Here is a 22,982-nt window from a genome sequence, read left to right on the forward strand (position 1 = left end):
GAAAGACAAAGAGTGTAGTGAGGTATTGGGGAAGGTAGCACTGTCACAGAGGACAGATGGGCACGGAGAAGGGTTAAAGTGCGTATACTTCAACGCAAGAAGCATCAGGAATAAGGTGAGTGAATTGAAGGCGTGGATGGGCACTTGGGACTACGATGTTGTGGCCATCACTGAAACGTGGATAGGTGAGGGGGAGGAATGGTTTTTGGAGGTACCTGGTTATAGATGTTTTCATAAGATTAGGAATGGTGGTAAAAGAGGTGGGGGGGTGGCATTGTTAGTTAGAAATAGTGTAACAACTGCTGAAAGAATTTTCGAGGAGGATCTGCCGACTGAGGCACTGTGGGTTGAGGTCAGGAACAGGAAAGGAGCAGTCACCTTGATGGGAGTTTTCTATAGGCCCCCCAATAGCAGCAGGGAGGTGGAAGAGCAGATTGGGAAACAGATTTTGGAAAGGAGCAGAAGTCACAGGGTAGTAATTATGGGGGATTTCAACTTCCCAAATATTGATTGGCAACTCTTTAGATCGAATAGTTTGGATGGGGTAGTGTTTGTGCAGTATGTCCAGGAAGCTTTTCTGACTCAGTATGTAGACTGCCCGACCAGAGGGGAGGCAATATTGGATTTGGTACTAGGTAATGAACCAGGGCAAGTGATAGAGCTGTTGGTGGGCGAGCACTTTGGAGATAGTGATCACAATTCTGTAGCATTCACTGTGGTAATGGAGAGGGATAGGTATGTGCAACAGGGCAAGGTTTACAATTGGGGGAAGGGTAGATATGATGCTGTCAGGCAGGAACTGAGGAGCATAAGTTGGGAGCATATGCTGGCAGGGAAGGGCACGGTCGAAATGTGGAACTTTTTCAAGGAGCAGATAGTAGGGGCCATTGATAAGCATGTCCCTGTCAGACAGGGAAGGGATGGTCATGTGAGGGAACCGTGGTTGACAAGAGAGGTTGAGAGTCTTGTTAGGAAGAAGAAGGATGCGTATATAAAGTTGAGGAAAAAGGGCACAGGCATAGCTCTGGAGGGATACAAGATGGCCAGGAAGGATCTGAAGAAAGGGATTAGGAGAGCTAAGAGAGGGCATGAAAAATGCTTGGCGGGTAGGATAAAAGAAAACCCCAAGGCCTTTTACGCGTATGTCAGAAATATGAGGATGACTAAGGGGACCGTAGGTCCGGTCAGGGACAATAGCGGGAGACTGTGTGTTGAGCCGGAAGAGATAAGTGAGGTTTTGAATGAGTACTTCTCTTCGGTATTTACGAATGAGAAGGGGTGTATTACTGAAGAGGACGGTGGGAAGCAGACTGGTAAGCTCGAGGAAGTGCTCGTTAGGAGGGAAGATGTGTTGGGGTTTTTGAATAACTTGAAGATAGACAAGTCTCCCGGGCCTGACGGGGTATATCCAAGGATGTTATGGGAAGCAAGGGATGAAATTGCAGAGCCGCTGGCAATGATCTTTTCATCTTCTCTGCTGACGGGGGTGGTACCAGGTGATTGGAGGGTGGCAAATGTTGTGCCCCTGTTCAAGAAAGGGAATAGGAACAACCCTGGGAATTACAGGCCAGTTAGTCTTACTTCGGTGGTAGGCAAGTTGATGGAAAAGGTGCTGAGGGATAGGATTTCTGAGCATCTGGAAAGACACTGCTTGATTCGGGACAGTCAGCACGGTTTTGTGAGGGGTAGGTCTTGCCTCACAAGCCTGATTGAATTCTTTGAGCAGGTGACCAAGCAAGTGGATGAGGGTAAACCAGTGGATGTGGTGTACATGGATTTTAGTAAGGCATTTGATAAGGTCCCCCATGGTAGACTTATGGAGAAAGTCAGGAGGCATGGGATAGTGGGGAATGTGGCCAGTTGGATTAAGAATTGGCTAACTGATAGAAGGCAGAGAGTGGTCTTAGATGGTAAATACTCAGCCTGGAGCCCAGTTACCAGTGGCGTGCCGCAGGGATCAGTTCTGGGTCCTCTCCTGTTTGTGATTTTTATTAACGACTTGGATGAGGAAGTCGAAGGGTGGGTCAGTAAATTTGCAGATGATACAAAGGTTGGTGGAGTTGTGGATACCGAGGAGGGCTATTGTCGTCTGCAAAGGGACTTGGATAGGTTGCAGTGCTGGGCTGAAAAGTGGCAGATGGAGTTTAACCCTGAAAAGTGTGAGGTCGTCCATTTTGGAAGGACAAACATGAATGCAAAATACTGGGTTAACGGTAGGGTTCTTGGGCATGTGGAGGAGCAGAGAGACCTTGGGGTCTATGTGCATAGATCATTGAAAGTTGCAACTCAAGTGGATAGGGCTGTGAAGAAGGCATATGGGGTGTTAGCGTTCATTAGCAGAGGGATTGAATTTAAGAGCCGTGAGGTGATGATGCAGCTGTACAGGACCTTGGTAAGGCCTCATTTGGAGTACTGTGTGCAGTTCTGGTCGCCTCATTTTAGGAAGGATGTGGAAGCCTTGGAGAGGGTGCAGAGGAGATTTACCAGGATGTTGCCTGGAATGGAGAATAAGTCTTATGAGGAAAGGCTGAACATTCTAGGCCTCTTCTCATTAGAAAGGAGAAGGATGAGGGGTGACATGATAGAGGTTTATAAGATGATCAGGGGAATAGATAGGGTAGACAGTCAGAAACTTTTTCCCCGGGTGGAGCAAAGCGTTACAAGGGGTCATAAATTTAAGGTGAAGGGTGGGAGATATAAGGGGGATGTCAGGGGAAGGTTCTTTACCCAGAGAGTGGTCGAGGCATGGAATGCCTTGCCCGGGGAAGTTGTTGAGTCAGAAACTTTAGGGACTTTCAAAAGGCTTTTGGATAGGTATATGGATAAAGGAGAATGATGGGGTATAGATTAAATTGTCCTTGACAGAGGACAAAGGATCGGCACAACATTGTGGGCCGAAGGGCCTGTTCTGTGCTGTATGTTCTATGTTCTATGTTCTATGTTCTAAGTGTGAGGTGATGCATTTGGGAGGCCAAAAAAGGCAAAGGAATACACAATTAATGGGAGAACACTGAACGGTGCAGAGGAAGTGAGGGACGTTGGAGTGAATGTCCACAGATCCCTGAAGTAGCAGTACAGGTCAATAAGGTGGTTCAGCAGGTATATGGAATCCTTTCCTTTATTAACTGAGGTATAAAGTATAAGGGTGACCTGGTATCCATGTCAATAAGTCACTGACAGCTAACATGCAGGTGCAGCAAGCAATTAGAAAGGCTAATAGTATGTTAGCCTTTATCACAAGAGGATTTGAGTACAGGATTAGTGAATTCTTGCTTCAATTGTATAGAACCTTGGTTAGACCGTACTTGGAGTACTGTGTGCAGTTTTGGTCTCCTTACCTTAGGAAGGATATTATTGCCATGGAAGGAGTTCGACGAAGGTTCATCAGACTTGTTCCTGGGATGGTGGGACTGTTCTATGAAGAGAGATTGGGGAACTGGGACTGTATTCTCTAGAGTTTCGAAGAATGAGAGGTGATCTCATTGAAACCTACAAAATACTTAAAGGACAGTCAGGGTAGATGCAGCTGAGATGTTTCCCCTGGTTGGGGAGTCGAGAACCAGGGGACGCATTTTCAAAATAAGGGGGAAGCCACTTAGGACAGAGATGAGGAGAAATGTTGTTCCTCAGAGGGTTGTAAATCTTTGGAATTCTGTACCCCAGAGGGCTGTGGAAGCTCAGTCATTGAGCATGTTTAAAGCAGAGATTGACAGATTTCTAAATACAAATTACATAAGGGAATATGACGAAAGTGTGGGGAAAAGGACATTGAAGTGGATGATCAGCCATGATCATATTGAATGGCGGGGCAGACTCGATGGGCTGAATGGCCGACTCCTGTTCCTATGTTCCGAACCCCACATGATCAGCGAGGCACAGCCTCAGACCGACTTGTCGGGTGGTGTAAACATATATCACTGCTTCTGATCTTCACCAGAACAGAGAGTGAGATGTAACATTGATCATCAAACAGACTGTGTGAGAATGCAACAGAATAAAACACATGGAGAGACACTGTGGAATAACAAATAGATTAGATTGGAATGTTGAATTCTGATTGGAATGGATAAAACACCAGAAACAACAGATTAAATTGGGATTCTCATCACCATATTGATCTGAGACAGAAAAGCGAAACTGATGGAAAGAAGGGAAGAAGGAAGAAAAGAAAGAATGGAACTGTTCAATTTTTTTCAGTTTTTTCACTCGCCCATCAAAGCTGGATTAAAAAAAGTTGCAAATAACAGAGAATTTCACCAAAAAGGGAGATTAAACGCTGCAGAAAGCTTGGATCGAAGGATGTCCCAACAGATCACCTGTTTGACTGTCTCCTCACTGGGGGATTTCAATCAGTCAGCAATATTATTCGCTACCTTTTTTTTGTTAATGAACCCAGAACTGTCACTTGGTGTTAATATCTGTGTTCCGACTCCTGAATAATAAAATTGTGAGTTTCTCGATATTTTCTGGACACATTTCCTGCTGAAAGAACTAAGAACTCTTTTCTAATTTACACAATACTATATACACACTCATCAAGCCTCTGAAGCTTGCATCCTTGGTGCTGCTCTCTCTTCTCCCAAACCTCATCTCATGTGACTGTTACATCATCACTCTGACAGTGGGAGGGGTTGATCCCACTGTCTTCAGCATTAACCCTTTACATCCTTATACTGCACTGTCTGTCCCAAAAAATCAGTGGAGGGAACTTGATTTATCGAAACACCAACAGCTGCCAGTTGAAAATCAACTCAACCCATCAGAGAGAGAGAGAGAGAGAGAGACTGTCAGAGAACTTCCTGCATCCAGTCCTGACCCTGTCACACTCAGCAGATGCCCACCCAGACCCCACTCTCATCAACACTGAACATTTGTACTGAGACACTTCAAATACTGTTTATAAAAGGCAGGAAAGGTCAAAGTTCACACAGTTGTATTGAATAGAACAAAGTTTAATATATTCTGAACTTTTCTCGGTAACTACGAGACATAGGTTTTCTTATTTGGTTACTTTGATTTTTCTTGTTCCTGACTGACAAATATTCCAAACCTCAGATAAACCCAGTTGTGGGCGGCACAGTGGCGCAGTGGTTCGCACCGCAGCTTCACAGCTTCAGGGACCCGGGTTCGATTCCGGGTACTGCCTGTGTGGAGTTTGCAAGTTCTCCCTGTGTCTGCGTGGGTTTTCTCCGGGTGCTCCGGTTTCCTCCCACAAGCCAAAAGACTTGCAGGTTGGTAGGTAAATTGGCCATTATAAATTGCCACTAGTTTCGGTAGGTGGTCGGGAAATATAGGGACAGGTGGGGATGTTTGGTGGGAATGTCGGATTAGTCTAAATGGGTGGTTGATGTTCGGCACAGACTCGGTGGGCCGAAGGGCGTGTTTCAGTGCTGTATCTAAAATCTAATCTCCCACTTGCGTCATGTCCCAGTCTCGGTTAAAAACAACACATAATGACACAAACACTCTGCAACACAGAACACGGTCCTTCAGTGAGATTAATGTCAAGCTGTTTTCCAGGTTGAATGGAACGGTGAACAAATGTCTATCAAAGATGTTACCTTTGAAATATCAGGACTGAATTTCTGGACAAGGAGGAACAGCCATTCCAAACTCACATCCTTCACAAAGGTTGTTTTCTCCTGTGACTGAAATTCATCATGTAACTTGAATTATGAGTTCAAGCTCACAAGACACAGATGTGATTTTCTAAAGCATGTTGTTAATAATGACATAAGGCTCTGCTGGGAGTTGAACCCAGAATCTCCTGTTTAATAGGCAGGTGTTTTAGCCAACTAAGCTACAGAACCAAATAACAAATGTTTCTCCAGTTGAAATCAGAAGAGGGCACTATATTCTCATCCCATTTCTCCACTGGTCACAACATATTTTAAACATTTCTCACTTCCTGAAACAGTCAATCATATACTCTATTTTTCTCTGTACTGAGAATGAATGTTTTGGAAAAAAATACATACATTCAATTGTTTCTGAAAGGTTACAGAACACAACATATGAGTAATATTCCCCATTGCTTTCTCAGTTCTGATGGATTGTGAAGCGGGAGACAGCCAGAAGTCCCACTGAGCCACACTGACCCTGAGCTGAGAAAGAAATGTGATAAAGTTCAATCTCTCACAGCGAGATGCTGCAGAGAGAGGAGTCCCGAATCAAAGTGAGACTTTCTCATACTGTTGTTGAATTTCATGTCACACACTCCTTGTACTCTCTGCTAATGAAGCCCCCAAAAAAGGGAAAAACAGAATGGCACTCAAACTCACAACCCTGAGATTAAAAGTCTCATGTTCGACTGACTGAACTGTCACTTCTACTCAGTCTCTTATTGGATGGATGCAACTGTATGCTCCAATGCAGGGGCAGCTTTCAAATCCTCCCATGGATCCACATGTCAGTCTGAGTTACATGTTGTAGACTTAAGCAAAGGAAATCTGCTCAGTTCCAAAACTATCCGTGAGTTGAAGCTGATTACGATCAACATCATCAGAGGTCAGAACTACCTGGTGAAAGAAAACACCCTGAAGAAGGATCCACGATTCTTCAAACGCATCAAAAAAGTGAAAAACCAATAAATCCATGAGTTAATCCAAACCAAACAACAGAAACACAGAAGAATTCCATTCCATACCAGATACTAGTCGTGTTGTTCCTGTATCCAGCTCTCAGTTACTGCTCCACCTTCATACACCCCCTTGGTGATCTGTACATTTTGTTCATTTCAATTTTGTCGACAGGCTCTTTGAATCCAGTTCTCTGGTCCTCAAACAGGCTCCGCATGAAAGTCAATTCCGCCTGCTGTCAGGCTGCAACCGATCGATGACCTTCAACTAAAAACACAAAAGAGAATGGGCTCGTCCGGGAGTTTAACCCAGGACCTCTCGCATATTAACCAATTGTCTATCCAAAGCAAGAATCATACCTCTAGACCAACAAGCCACTTACAATACATGTATGTTTAGCTTCTGTGGAAAAGCTGTTCATCCATTTTTTTTTCAGATCAAAGCAACATCCTGTAAATGCTGAAATCATAACAGAAAGTGTTGGAAATGTTCAACAGCTCTGGCAGCATCTGTGGAGAGAGAAACACAGTTAACGTTTCAGGGTGTTCACCTTTTGTCTCAGCCATCCTTTCAGACTGCTTCTGTCCATCCAATCTCACTTTCTATTCTATCCACATTCTAACCATTCACTATGCAATTACATTTTTCATGAATTCCTCATTTCTTTTATGAATGACAATTTCATATTTCCGGCCCTTGCTTCGGACACCACCACAAGTGGAATCATGTCTCCATCTACCCAATCAAACCACTTCGCTATTTCCTCACATTGCAATGTTTCTTTCACCCTGACAGACGATGGAGTTTCTGCCGCTTGATTGCAGTTCTTGTTTCCTGCCAGTAGATGTCACCTCACTCCAATACAGTGAAGTTTACAAATCTGAGAGAGACACAACAGGAAATAATTGTTCACATGATAGTGAATGTGTGGGATTTCGAAACACGAGGAGTGGAGACGAGTTATTATTGCATTTTGTCAAAACAAACATAACTTATAATGTTGTGTTAAATCCATCACTCTGTTTTCTTGACTCTGCGAGTGACCTGGAGTCATTGAGTCACTGAGTCATTTGTGGGATAAAAGGAGGCCATTCGCCCCATCGAATCCATGGCGGCTCTCCAGGGAACGATCCAGTCAGTCCCACTCGAATGCTCGATCCCCGTAGCCCTGTAAATTTATTTCCTTCAAGGGCCCATCCAAATTCCTTTTGTAATCATCGATTGTTTCCACTTCCATCACCCTCATGGGCAGCGAGTTGCAGATCATTACCAATCACTGTGTAAAAAAGGTTCTTCCGCACATTCCCCCTGCATCTCTTGCCCAAAACATTCAATCTGTGTCCCTAGTCCTTGTACCAATAGTTAATGGGAACAATGTTTCCTTGCCAACTTATCTAAAACTGTCATAGCCTTATACACCTCTATCAATTCTCCCCTCTATCTCCTTTGATACAGGCAGAACAACCCTAGCTTTTCCAGCCTAACCTTGAAACTATAATCCTCCATACCTGGAACCATTCTGGTAAATCTCTTCTGCATCCTCTCAAGGGTCCGCACATTCTTTCTAAAGTTTGGTGAGCAGAACTGGACGCAACACTCCAATTGGGGCCAAACCAGAGCTTTATAATGGTTCAGCACAATTCCCCTGCTTTTGTACTCAATGCCTCTATTTATAAAGCCCAAGATCCCATCTACTTTGCTAACCACTCTCGCAATATGTCTTGCCAACTTCAAAGATTGATGGACATGCACCCAAGTCCCTCTACTCCTGCACATTCTTCACAACTGTAGCATTGAGTATATATTGTCTCTCCCTATTCCTTCTGCTAAAATACATCACCTCACATCAGTCACTATTAAATTCCAGCTGCCACCTGTCTGCCCATTCTGCTAGCCTATCACTGTCCTGTTGCAAACAATTCATATCATCCTCACTGTTTGCCACTCATCCAGGTTTGGTGTTATCGGCATATTTTGAGATTCTACTCTATATTTCAAGATCCAAGTCATTTATCTGTAGCAAAAAAAGCAGTGATTCTAGCACTTACCCCTGGGGAGCACCACTGTCGACTATCCTCCAGTCTGACAAAGAACCATTTAATATGACTCACTGTTTTCTGTCCTTAAGCCACTTTTCTATCAAATTGGACACTGATCCTCCTATTCCATGAACCTCAATTTTGTTAACCACCCTTTTATGTGGTACCTTATCAAATACTTTCATAAAATCCATATAAACAACATCCACTGCATTCCCTTCATCAACCTGCTCTGTTAGTTCATCAAAAAATGCTGTCAAGATTAGTCAAGCATGAACTCCCATTTATAAATCCCTGCTCGCTATCCTTAATTAACTCAAACCTCTCCAGTGACTGTTGATTTTTTACCCTGATTATTCTTTCTAAAACCTTACCCACCACTGCTGTTAATCTAACTGGCCTGTAGTTACCCAGACTGTCCTTACAGCCTTTCTTGAATAAGGGTGTCACATTTGCCTCTGTTCAATCCTCTGGCACCTCCCCCGTATCCAGGGAAGATTGGAAGATTATAACAAGCCCTTCTGTTATCTGCATACGCATTTCCTTTTGCAACCTGGGATGTAAGCCATCCGTACCAGGTGATTTATCTACCCTAAGCACAGCCTGCCTTTTTAGTAGCTCCCTCTCTCAATTTGTACCCGATCCATTGCCTCTACTCTCTCCGCTTCTACTGATATTTTGTCAGAATCCAATTCCTTCGTGATCACTGATACAAAGTACTCATTAAATATATTAACATTGCCCAGCACCTCTCAGCATGTACTATCCTCTTTGTCTTTAATAAGGCCCACTCCACCACTTACTACCCACTGATTACTTATATACTGCTCAAAGATCTTTGGGTTCCCTTTCATGTTGACTGCCATTCTCTTCTCATAGAAATAAACAATAAGCTAAATATAGAAGATATAAATATTTCCCATCCTTGATGAGGTGGAACTTTTTATGTTGTGGGTGGTAATGACCTGACCCACGAGTGAGGTGGAAGCAGAGACAATCAATGATTTGAAAAGGAAATTGGATGGATACTTGAAGGAAAGAAACTTGCAGGAGGAAAGGGATCGAGCTGGTGAGTGGAACTGACTCGATTGCTCCGGGGAGAGCCAGCATGGACACGATAGGCCAAATAACCACCTTTTATGCTGCAAATGACTCTGTGTTGTTTCTCAAATTCAATCCAATGGTGCTTGGTAAATAATTTCAAAGTAAATTGTGCAACTGGAAAATCAGAACAAAAGCATGGGACGCATAAAGAATTGAAATTGCCTTTAGATCTTCAATCTAACACTCCCCCAACTGAGCTATTTCAGCCCCACGTTGTTAATGTCTTTGTGTCCTTGTTTTGGAAGAAAATACATACATTCAATTTTTCCGAAAGGTTACAGAACACAACATGTGAGTAATATTCCCCAATGCTTTCTCAGCACTGATGGATTGTGAAGCGGGAGACAGCCAGAAGTCCCACCGAGCCGCACTGACCCCGAGCTGAGAAAGAAATGAGATAAAGTTCAATCTTTTGCAGTGAGATGCTGCAGAGAGAAGAGTCCTGAATCAAAGTGAGACTTTCTCATACTGTTGTTGAATTTCATTTCAAACACTCCTTGTACTCTCTGCTAATGAAGCCTCAAAAAAGGGAAAAACAGAATGGCACTCAAACTCACAACCCTGAGATTAAAAGTCTCATATTCGACTGACTGAACTGTCACTTCTACTCACTCTCTTATTGGATGGATACAACTGTATGCTCCAATGCATGGGTGGCTTTCAAATCCTCCCTTGGATCCACATGTCAGACTGAGTTACATCTTGCAGACTCAAGCAAAGGAAATTTGCTCAGTTCCAAAACTATCAGAAGCTGATTATGATCAACATCATCAGGGGTCAGAACTTCCTGGTGAACGGAAACACCCTGAAGAAGGATCCACAATTATTCAAACGCATCAAAAAAGAGAAAAACAAGAAAATCGATGAGTTATTATTATTAGAGATACAGCACTGAAACAGGCCCTTCGGCCCACCAAGTCTGTGGCGACCAACAACCACCCATTTATACTAACCCTCCAGGAATCCCATATTCCCTACACTACGGGCAATTTACCGATCACCTGCAAGTCTTTGGAGGGGGGAGGAAACCAGAGCACCCAGCAAAAACCCACACAGACACAGGACGAACTTGCAAACTCCACACAGGCAGTACTCAGAATTGAGCCCAGGGCCCTGAAACTGTGAGTTTGTGGGTCTAACCACTGCGCCACTGTGCCACCCTAATCGAAACCGAACAACAGAAACACAGAAAAATTCCATTCCATATTAGCTACTAGTCGTGTTGTTTTTGTATCCAGCTCTCAGTTACTGCTCCACCTTCAGACACCCACTTGGTGACCTGTACATTTTGTTCATTTCAATTTTGTCGACAGGCTCTTTGAATCCAGTTCTCTGGTCCTCAAACAGGATCTGTATGAACGTCAATATCGCTTTCTGTAAGGCTGCAACCAATTGATGACCTTCAACTAAAAACACAAATGAAGAAGGGCTAGTCTGTTAACCTCTCGCATATTAACCAATCAGACACCCAAAGTGGGAATCATACCCCTAGACCAACAAGCCACTTACAAGGTGCATTATTTTTAGTTCTATTTAGAACTGTGCTATTAAGTATATATTGCCTCTCCCAATTCCTTCTGCTATATTGCATCACCTTACACTAGTCACTATTAAATTCTATCTGCCACCTGTCTGCCCATTCTGCTAGCCTATCACTGTCCTGTTGCAGGCAGGTCATATCATCCTCACTGTTTACCACTCCTCCAGGTTTGGTGTTATCGGTATATTTTGAGATTCTACTCGATATTCCAAGATCCGAGTCATTTACATATAGCAGAAAAAGCAGTGGTTCTCACAGTGACCACTGGAGAACACCCACTGTCGACTATCCTCCAGCCTGACAAAGAACCGTTTACTACGATTCGCTATTTTCTGTCCTTAAAGCAATTTTCTATCCAATTGGACAGTGACTCTCCTATTCCATGAACCTCAATTTTGTTAACCACCCTTTTATGTGCTACCTTATCATTCATTCTGAATCCATCCATCCATCCTTCTTAAAATCCATATCAACAACATTCGCTGCATCATCTTCCTGTTAGTTCATCAAAAAATGCAGTTAGTCAAGCATGAACTCCCATTTATAAATCCATGCTCACTCTCCTCAATTAACTCAAATCTCTCCAAGTGACTGTTGATTTTTTCCCTCATATTGTTTCTAAAACCTTACTCACCACTGCTGTTAATCACACTGGCCTGTCGTTACCCCTTACACCCTTTGTTGAAATAGGAAGTCACATTTGCCACTGTTCAGTCCTCTGGCACCTCTACAGTGCTTTTTGGGAGGGTGTTCCTGGTTTTTGACCCTGCAACAGTAAAGGAATGGCGGTATAGTGCCAAGTCAGGAGGGTGTGTGATTTGGAGGGGAACTTGAAGGTGGTGATGTTCCCATGCGTCTGCTACCTTTGTCCTTCTAGGTGGTTGAGTTTGTGGGTTGGAAGGTGCTGTTGAAGGAGGCTTGGCAAGTTGCTGCAGTACATATTGTAAATGTTACACACTACTGCCACTCTGCACTGGTGCTAGAGGGAATGAATGTTTAAGGTGGTGGATGGGGTGCCAATCAAGTGGGCTGCTTTGACCCGATGGTGTCAATCTCTTGAGTGTTGTTGGAGCTGCACTCATCCAGGCATGAGTATTCCATCACATTCCTGACTTGTGCCTTGTAGATGGTGGGCAGGCTTTGGCGAGTCAAGAGGTGAGTTAGTCGCCGCAGAGTTCCCAGCCTCTGACCCGCTCTTGCAGTTGTAGCTGTAGCTGTAATAGTAATAGGCAACTGTCCGTCTCGGACGGCGATGGGCTACGCCTGGCGTGTCGGTCACTTCTGTATTAAACATCGTTTGTTGTGGCTGCAGAGGATGACTCGTGAGTGACAATCCCTTTCGCAGCTGATACAGATGAATATCATTGGCCCGAGGTCGACTGATAATTTTTCCTTCCTCTGAGCTCTCTTTCCCCCCAACTGGTCATTTCTTTTGTACTCTGCTTTTCCCATCGTCTTCCTGAATGCCTTTCTCCAGGAATTCCAGTCAGCAGGAAGGACTTCCCATGCATTGACCACACTCCCAGTCTGCTGGAGATCTCGTTTGCAGATGTCCTTGTATCACAGACGTGGGTGACCTGTGGGTCTCGTGCTGATAGCAAGCTCACCATAGAGCATGTCTTTGGCATTGCGACCGTCATCCATTCAGCACACATGACCCAGTCAACAGAGTCACCGCTGACGCAAGAGGACAAACTTGCTGCGGATCACTGCACGCTGGTGTACTTCCGCATTCGGCACTCTGTCCTGCCAGGAGATGCCCAATATCCATCTGAGGCAGTGGAGGTGGAAGCTGTTCAGCTGCTTTTCTTGGCTTGTATAAGTTGTTGATGCTTCTCAACTATAAAGGAGGGTGCTGAGAACACAAGCCTGGTACATGTGGAGCTTTGTATTTTTGGTCAGTTTGCTGTTGGTTCACATTGGTCTTCTCAACTTTGACATGACAGCTGCAGCATTGACAATCCTTGTGCTGATTTCAGTATCAAGGGACAGATTGCTGGTGATTGTTGATCCTCCAAAGTGAGGTTGTGGATGTTGATGGAAGGTGGAGTCTCTACGTCCTGGCCCAAAACTTTGATCTTCTTGATGCTGATCGTCAGTCCAAACTCCTTGCAGGCCAGGGAGAACCGATATACAAACTGCTGCAAGTGAATTTCATTATGGGATGTCAGCACAGCGTCATCAGCAAACAGCATCTCACAGACTAGGAACTGACTCATTTTAGTCTTGGCGCGCAGTCTTGCCAAGATGAACAGCTTGTCATCAGCTCTGGTATGCAGGTGGACACCCCCATCTGAGTCACTGAAAATGTACAATTGCAGCATGGAGAAGAGTATGCTAATTGTAAAGGATGTGAGCTGTGAGGAGGTTACAAGGAGGCTTCCAGGGAACTTGGATAGGATAAGTGAATGAAATGACAGATGGAACATAATATAAATAAGTGTGAAGTTATCCACTTTGGTAGAATAAACAGAAAGACAGAGTATTTCTTAAATGGTGAGAGCTGAATAATTGTTAATGTCCAAAGGGACCTGGGTGTCCTTGTTCATGAGACACTAAAAGCTCTTGTGCAGGTGCAGCAATCAATTAGGAAGGCAAATGGTATGTTGGCCTTCACACAAAGGGTCTTGAGTACAGGAGTAAAGATGTCTTGCTGCAATTGTATAGAGCCTTGGTGAGACTGCGCTGGAGTATTGTGTACAGTTTTGGTTTCCTTATCTAAGGAAGAATATACTTGCCACAGAGGGAGTGCAACGGAGGGTCACCAGACTAATCCCTGGGATGAGGAAACTGGGCTTGTATTCCTTAAAGTTTCATTTAAAAGGCCATTTAAAACTGAGATAGGGTGGAGTTTCTTCATTCAGAGGGTGGTGAATCTTTGGAATTCTCTACCCCAGGCGTCTGTGGAAGTGCAATCATTGAGCGTGTTCAAGACAGAAATTGATAGAAACCTTGATACTCATGACATCAAGGGATATGGGGATAGCACGGGCAAGTGGTGTTGAGGTAGATGATCATCCATGATCTAATTGAATGGCAGAACAGTCTCGACGGGCTAAATGGCCTCCTCCTATGTTCCTCTGTTTCTAAGAGAGTTGTTACCAGGACACAGCCCTGCTTGACCCCACTGCTGATCTTGAAAGCATCTGATGTTGCTCCATTGTAACTGATGGTACTGTGCATGTTCTCGTGGAAAGAAGAGATGATGCCCAAGAGTTCAGGAGGGCAGCCTATGTTCCATCGCAGTTTGAAGAGTCCGTCTCTGCTGACAAGATCAAAGGCCTTGGTGATGTCTATAAAGACAATGTAGAGTGGTCTGTACTGTTCACAGTACTTCTCCTGTAACTGCCGAAGTGAGACAATCATGTCGACTGTCGATCTACCAGCACTGATGGTGCACTGAGACTCAGGATAGATGTGTGATGCCAGGGTCTGCAATCTGGTCAGAGCAATGTGAGCAAAGACCTTCCCCACAATACTTAGCAAGGAGATGCCTCGGTAATTGCTGCAGTCACTGTGATCCCCTATATTTTTGTACAAGGTGACAATGTTTGCATCAGGCATGTTTAGAGGCGCAGATCTCTCCTTCCAACAGAGCCACAGAAGTTCATAGAGATGCTACAGCTGTGCCACTTTTCCACTTTTGATGATTCCTGGTGGAAGACCATCATTTCCCAGGGCTTTATCACTGGCAAGACGGTCAATGGCGTTGTTGAGCTCTATGATAGTGGGGTCAGTGTCCAACTCCTCCATGACATGGAAGTCTGGATTGGCGCTGAGAGCTACTTCAATGACAATGTTCTCCGTTATGTAGAGTTCAAGGTAATGCTCCACTCACCTTTCCATCTGCTTGTTAGGTTCAGTGATGATCGTCCCTGTCTTTGTCTTCAAAGGTGCTGATTTAGTTACTGCTGGGCCCGTTGCTTTCATTATTTTTTTTTTTATTCATTCATGTGATGTGGTCATCACTGGCTAAGCCAGCATTTCTTGCCCATCCCTCATTTCCCATGAGAAGGTGGTGGTGAGCTGCCTTCTTGAACCGCTGCAGTCTGTGTGAGGTAGGTACACAAACAGTGCTGTTAGGAAGAGAGTTCCAGGATTTTGACCCAGCGACTGTGAAGGAAAGGCGATATAGTTCCAAGTCACGATAGTGTGTGGCTTGGAGGGGAACTTGCAGGTGGTGATGTTCCCATGAATTTGCTGCCCTTGTACTTCTAGTTGGCCGAGGTTGCGGGTATGGAAGGTGCTGTCAAAGGAACCTTGGTGTGTTGAATTCCTTCATATGTCCCTCTAGCATCCCCCAGATTCAGCGGTAGATTGAATACTGTTGCAGTGTTTTAACCAGTGTTGATTGGTGCAGTGCCGAGCAGTCTGCAGAGACTTGTTTCTGGTAGTTCTGAGAGCGTCTCGAGTTTGTTTACTGGGGACTGGTTTGTAGTTCATGAGGGCTCTCTTCTTAGTTACAGTAACTGACTCCATTTCAGTCCAATAAGCCTCAAACCAGTCAGCATTCCTCCCATCTCTTTTCCCATACACAGCGAGTGCAGAGTTATAGATGGTGGCGTGCAGATGATTCCACTTTGACACCGCACTGAGGCCTTGGGTGTTTTCTGAAAGAGCCTGATCAAGGATGTTGAGGAACTCCTGGGTCCTTTCTGGATCAGTGGTTCGGCAAGTGTTGATCCGTGAAGGACCTTTCTTCTTGGATGGGTGAAGCTTCCTTAGCTGAAGCCTGACCTTGCTACGCACTATGGAGTGGTCAGTATCACAGTCAGCGCTGTGATAGCTGTGAGTGATGAGGACACTTCTGAGGGTGGTACGTCTGGTGATGTTAAGTTCTAGCTGGTGCCAGTGGCACAGCTTGAACTGGAAGTAGCTGTTTGTCACACAGAGTCCATGGTGACAGCATAGATCCAGCAACCTCTGTCCATTTTTGATCATCTTGCCAATCCCCTGGTGCCCTATGCTCGTTGGCCAAGCTATAGTCAGTACCCACACTTGCGTTGAAGTCTCCTGGAAGGTACAGTCCCTCAGTGCTGAGAATTCTACTGATGGCAGCGTCAAGTGTCTCATAGAATTGATCCTTGACATCTGGGGTGGAGGTGAGTGTCGGGACATAGATGCACATGAGATTAACTGGGCCCGCGCTTGTTGACAAGTGAAGAGTATGAAGTCTCTCTGAGCCTACTGTGGGTGGTTCACTCATTGCAAGTAGCGTGTTTTTTACTGTGAAACCCACGAGTTGCCTCTTGGGCTTTCCCCTGCCAGAAGAAGGTGTAGTGTTTCTCTTTGAGGGATCCACTTTGAACGAGTCTAGTTTCTTGCAGCACAGCAATGTCCACATTGAGCCTTGTGAGTTCTTTGTCGATCACAGCTGTCTTGTGTGTGTCATCAACCTGCAGAAGGTTGTCAGTAAGGCCAGGACACATGGTCCTCACATTCCAGCTTGCGATGCGAAGGACTGGTGTCTTCTTTGTTAAGTTTGTCTTGCCTGGTGCATTGATTATCGAACCGCCTGTTGAGAGGTATCTCTCTAAGCTCCAAGCACCCATTGAAGCAAGTAGGTCGTGGCAGGACAGCAGTTAACTGAGTGGGTGGTAGCTATCCAATGAGACATGATGATCTCTCCCTCTGTCAGAAGTAACCCCTGGTGCTCATACTCTACACCAATTGAGTGAGAGCTTACAATCAGTAACTGTTTCTTCCCTCTCAGCATTGCTAGTATTGTCCAAAGGAAAAAACAGTACTGTTTGGTATTGCTCTGCTGTAGGAGTTGCTGGAAAACTACCTGATAAGTAACACGTAACCGCCTATGGGACTCCACTCCGGATTTACTGTCCAGGTTTACTCCCTAAGCCTTCTTCTCTCTCAAGCCATCCACAGGGAAGTGAGACTTTTTGCCCATAGATGGGGCTCTGTTTCTTGGCATCAGGATGGAACCACACGCCAGTGGGCCTGCATGACATGCACAAGGATATCACACACTGCCCCATCCCTGTGACAGCTCAGGGAGATACCCTGATGATAATGCACCCCACAGGAACATCACAAACAGCCCCCTCCCTCGGACAGCTCAGGGTCAGACACTGCACATACTGCAACAACAGTGACATTCCTGGATTAGTTCCTCCATTCTGAAAAACAAGCATTCACCCTACTTTATGCTTTCTGTCCCTCAGCCAATTTTGTATCTATGCTGCCACTGCCCCCTCTAATCCCATCTGCTCGAATTTTATTCACAAGTCTATTTTATGGTACTTTTTCAAACACAATTTTGAAGTCCAGACACACACCATCAACCCCACTACCCTGGTCAACTCTCTCTGAAACTTCATCAAAGAAATTAATTAATTCAGACACAATCTTCTGTTAACCAATCTGTACTGGCTGTCATTTATTAGGCCATGTTCTACCAAGTGACAGTTATTTTTCTCCTGGATATCTGTCTCTAAAAGTTTCCCCACCACTGACATTAGACTAACTGGTCTGTAGTTCCTGGGTTTATCTCTCTTTTTAAACAGAGCTGTAAAATTAGCAATCCTTGCAGATGTATCTTTTAATTCTGGAAATTCTATTGTGGACAATCTCTTTGGGCATGACTTTAACCAATTAAAGTAACAGGTTACTTGATTAGTAAGTCCAGAACTTTTATTGAGAGTAAAATAGTACTTAATAATTGAAAGCAAAATTATCTTTAACAAACTTGGACAATATAACTTTACTGCTCGAGCAGGTGTGTGGACTGGTCGAGCTTTGTCTCAGAATGTCACGGTCCTCTTTGTCCAGCCTAGATCCCTCATCAGGTGGAGAACTTGGTTGATGATCTGAGCCTTTACCCCTGAGATCTTCTAGTGTTCCTGCACACTGAAACCTTACAAAATCCCTACTTTTAACCCCTGGGTGGCCATCACACCACCTTGTAAAATAATATTTGGTCCGAGCTGTTGCTAGGTACATTTAATAAGTTCTTAATGATGTCTTCCACTAACAGTCACCTGTCCTCAGAATCTCAGACATGAGTACAATGGAGTGGTTTCACACTGTCTCCCAATCTGATCTGAAACAAGTTTCCTATTCATTAAATCGAGACTCTTGAAGGTCACGATGTACCAGACCATGGGTTTTATCAGGTGTCCTGGAAAGGTCCATTGTTTAAATAAATTTCGCTGAAACTGCCCTTTCCCACACAGACACAGAAACTCACAGTAATTAGATTGAACTAACTTTAAATGAAAACCCATTCTCTCTAAAATGATTATTGATTCATTATTTATAACTCAATCAAGGTTCATTACCTTTACAATCATCTGTTTCATGATGGGTAGCTACTCCTTAATTATGCAGGATATAAACGTTAGTACTGAACACAAAATGGCTCCTTTGGTCATGTGTTAATTGTAAAATGGCTTCCTTGACCTTATGAGTTATTACAACAGATACATTATAAAAATGGTCAAGTTAAACTGAGATCGAACTACCCAAGCTTACCTGCATCCTCCAGTCCTCTGGCATCATTCCCATATTCAAGGAGGATTGAAAGATTGTGGTTCGAGTCTCTGATATTTCCACCCTTACTTCCCTCAGCAACCCAGGATGCAGCCCATCCAGACCGGGTGACTTTTCTACTGTGAGCACTGCTAACCTTGTAATTATTTCCTCTTTATCTATTTTCACCCCCTCCAATTTCTCCACATCCTCCTCCTTTACTGTGTGGCATTTGCACAATCAGCTTGTTTTGTGACAGATGCAATGTACTTAATTAGTGCCTCAGGCACGCCCTCTGCCTCCACAGGATCTCCTAATTGTCCCACCCTTTCATTGACTGTCCATATGTTGGTAAAAGACTTCAGTGTTCCCAGTTATGTGACCTGCTAATCTTTTCTCACGCACTCTCTTGCTGATCTCATTTCCCTTTTCAGCTGTCCTTTGTACTTTCTGTATTTTGCTTGTTTCTCCTGCATATGAATCCTCACATGATTTCTATATTAATGGTTTTCGAACTATTTTGTTGAAGGATTGAGTTTTGTAAATTTCTCCCTAGCTCCCCTCATGGTCAGGCAGAAAGTTTAACTGCTGTGTTTTCAAACAGCAACAGCTTTATTTGAAAAGCCATTGGGACAGGATTCCGGGTTTTAATCCAGTCACAAATCTGTTTCTGATGTCTTGTGGCTCCAGCTGTCACATGACGTGTCAGAGGATGACCTCATAATTGGCCCAGTCATGGAGCTGTGGGTTGATGTTTAAATTGTTTCAAAATAATTTTCCAGAAGGACAATCAAAATGAATCGATATATGAAAGGTAGATTTTGTGAATTTGTGCTCCCAGTGGAAATTCCTTCAGAGTCTGCTGGTTTTCATATCCCCAATTCCCCACAGGAAGCTCTGTGCTCAGAGTCTGTATTCCTTCCATCAACATTATACAGAATCATTTCATGGGAGACCCCAGTGTGAATTGTAGACAGGTGGGTCAGTTTTAACTTTCAAAGTAACACAGGAGCAAAATACTGCAGATACTGGAAATCTGAAATAAAAACAGAAAATGCTGGAAATACTCAGCAGGTCTGACAGCATCTGTGGAGAGAGAAACAGAGTTAACGTTTCAGATCTGTGATCTTTCATCAGAACTGGGCTGAAATTGTCTGAGGGACTGAGATTGTGGAATCAATTTCAGGGTCAAAGACATTGTACTCTGTAAGGATAGGAAGATGGTGATTATTAAGTACAGTGCAAGAATATAGATGCTTTTACATTATTTGAATCAACATTGATTTAAACTTTGTGCTCACGAATTCTATCTTTTGATCAAAATGACACTGATAACAATGGAAAAAGCAACACATGCATTTCACAGGACCTTGTAAAGCCTTTTCCAGCCAATGAAGGACTTTCCAAGTGTTGTCACTGTGCAGTACATTACAATACCCTACAATAAGGATATTTCACATTCGAGTCACACAAGTGCCAGGCAATGACCATCTCAAACAAGAGAGAACCTAACCATCTCCCCTTGACGTTCAACAGCATTACGTTTGCTGAATCTCCCACTATCAACATCCTGGGGGTTACCATTGACAAGAAAATGAACTGCAGTAGCCACATAAATATCATGGCTACAAGAGCAGGTCAGAGACTAGGAATCCTGCGGCGAGTAACTCACCTCCTGACTCCCCAAAGCCCGTCCACTATCGACAAGGCACAAGTCAGGAGTGTGATGGAATACTCTCCACTTGCCTGGATAGGTGCAGCTCCAACAACACTTCAGAAGCTCAACGCCATCCAGCACAAAGCAGCCCACTTGATTGGCACCTCATTCACAATATTCACTCTCTCCATCACCGATGCACTGTGGTAGCAGTGTGCACCATCCACAAGATGCACTGCAGCAAGGCAGCAAGCCTCCTTAGACAGCACCTTCCAAACCCGTGACTTCTACTCCCTGGAAGGACAAGGGCAGCAGATGCATGGGAACACCACCACCTGCAAGTTCCCCTCTAAGCCAGACAACATCCTGAATTGGAACTATATCACTGTTCCCTTACTGTTGATGGGTCAAAATCCTGGAACTCCCTTCCGAACAGCATCACATCGACTGCAGTGGTTGAAGAAGGCAGCTCACCACCACTTTCTCCATGGAATTAGGGATGGGCAATAAATGCAATAAATAAAAATAAAATCAATAAAAAATGACAATAATCACCAAAAGTAGAAAATACATATGAAAATGAAAATATAATAAAGCACAGTCAGCATGGATTTCACAAAGAAAGTCTTGATTAACCTTATATTTGAAGAATCAACAGCAAGAGTAATACAGCAGATGTAGAAGAGTTTAAGTTAATAAAGCCTCATCCTTTTAAGTGCTTGAACCAACAAATTGTGGGTTAACAAACAAGCACACTAACTGACAGAGCTGCATGTTGTGCTTTCTAGATTACCCGAAAGCAGGGTGTTAATGAGTTAAATCTCCAGGTTTCTGCAACCAGAATAGCCATTGTCCACGATCAGTTTCACTGTTATAAATAAAGATGAAACATTCATTGTGAATCTATAGAAACAGTCTGGTCCTGCACACTGCAGACACATCCACATCATCACCAACCAGCTCTCCTATAATTGGTGCAGTTATTTGACTTTTCCCCATTAGCTCCGTGGAATTAATTTTAAAAGATTTAAATTCTAAGAAGTTTTGTTAATATTCAGCCCTTGAGAAGAAACCATTCCCTGGCCACAGTGGAGAAAGCATTGAATATAAAACAGTAGACGACCAGGTAACACAGTGAAAGCTTATCAGCTCATAGATAATTGCTTAGTTTTCTTATTTTTGCTCTTGCTATTTGGTTTTTCATCCTTTTTAGTTCCTGACTCCGGATATTATAGTGATTAAATGTGAAAAGATGCACTGTGTCTCAGCCCCGGTATATTGGCTCTTTCTCTGTACAGTGCTGTACACATTCAGATACTGACACTGTCTCTCCCTCCCTCAACTTTCCAGCCCTGACGGTGCAGAAAGTGCTGCTCAAAGTTACACATTCTGACTGTTTGCAGTTGATTAGTGAGAGATTATTAACGTATCCTGCTGCAGCGCTGCCTCGGTTAATAACAGCAGATCGAAGTCACATTTCAGATACAGAAACAGATGCATCAATTATTCACTCTTTCCCAGAGTGAGTGAGGCCGGGACAAGCAGCAACATTCCGGCCACACAATTACCCAGCACCAGCAGAAAGCAGTGAATAAAGATTCAATCAGTGGGTTAATGTCCATTACAGGGATGCAAGATTCCACGGCCCAGGACAAACATCCCCATACACCGAGAACAAGCTCAGGAAAACCCGGGGGAGTTAATATCCCAATCACTGAGCATTCCAGTAACATTGAATAAGTTCCAGAGCTGAGTGAACCTTTCAAAGTACGGAAGTGATGACGAGGTCAAAAAGGTCTGAACAGTTGAGGTGACTGAGCGGTTTCAGCTTCTCTGTTCAGGTTGCAGCTTTCACTGGAGGCATGTGTTTCAATCCCACTTCTGACAACTTGATTTTCAGTTACTTTGCAGAGCTTCCTTGAAGGTTTGAGGCAGAGTAAATACTGAGGAACTGTTTCTAACTGCTGAACGGTCCATAATGTAAGTTACAGATTTAAGGTGACTCACAAAACCAGAAGGAATATGAGGAAAAGTTCCTTTCTGCAACGTGTGGTTAGGATTTCAGTTATGTGGATAGATTGGAGAAGCTGGGGTTGTTCTCCTTGGAGAGGAGATTTGATAGAGGTGTTCACAATCATGAGGGGTCGTGACAGACCTGATAGAGAGAAACTGTTGGTCGAAGGATTGAGACTCAGGTAAAAGCTGTGGCTCAGTTGGTCACACTCACCTCGAAATCACAAGCTTCTGGGTTCAGATTTCACAGCTGACACTCCAGTACAGCACTGAGGGTGTTGAAGGTGCTGCCTTTCAGATGTGATGTTAAACCAAGACCTGGTCTGCATGTTTGGGTGAATGTAAAAGATCCCATGCTGCAATTTCAAACAAGTGAAGAGCAATTCTCCCTGGTGTTGTGATCAATATTTGCCTCTCAATCAGATCAGTTGGTCATTATCACATTGCTGTTTGTGGGTATTAGCTGCTGCATTTCTGACATTACAACAGCGATTACACTTCAAAAGTATTTCATTGTCTACAAAGTGCTTTGATATATCCAGTGGTCAGGAAAGGTGCTATATAAA

Source organism: Heterodontus francisci, unplaced genomic scaffold (assembly GCF_036365525.1).
Source record: "Heterodontus francisci isolate sHetFra1 unplaced genomic scaffold, sHetFra1.hap1 HAP1_SCAFFOLD_59, whole genome shotgun sequence".
Taxonomy (NCBI): Eukaryota; Metazoa; Chordata; class Chondrichthyes; order Heterodontiformes; family Heterodontidae; genus Heterodontus; species Heterodontus francisci.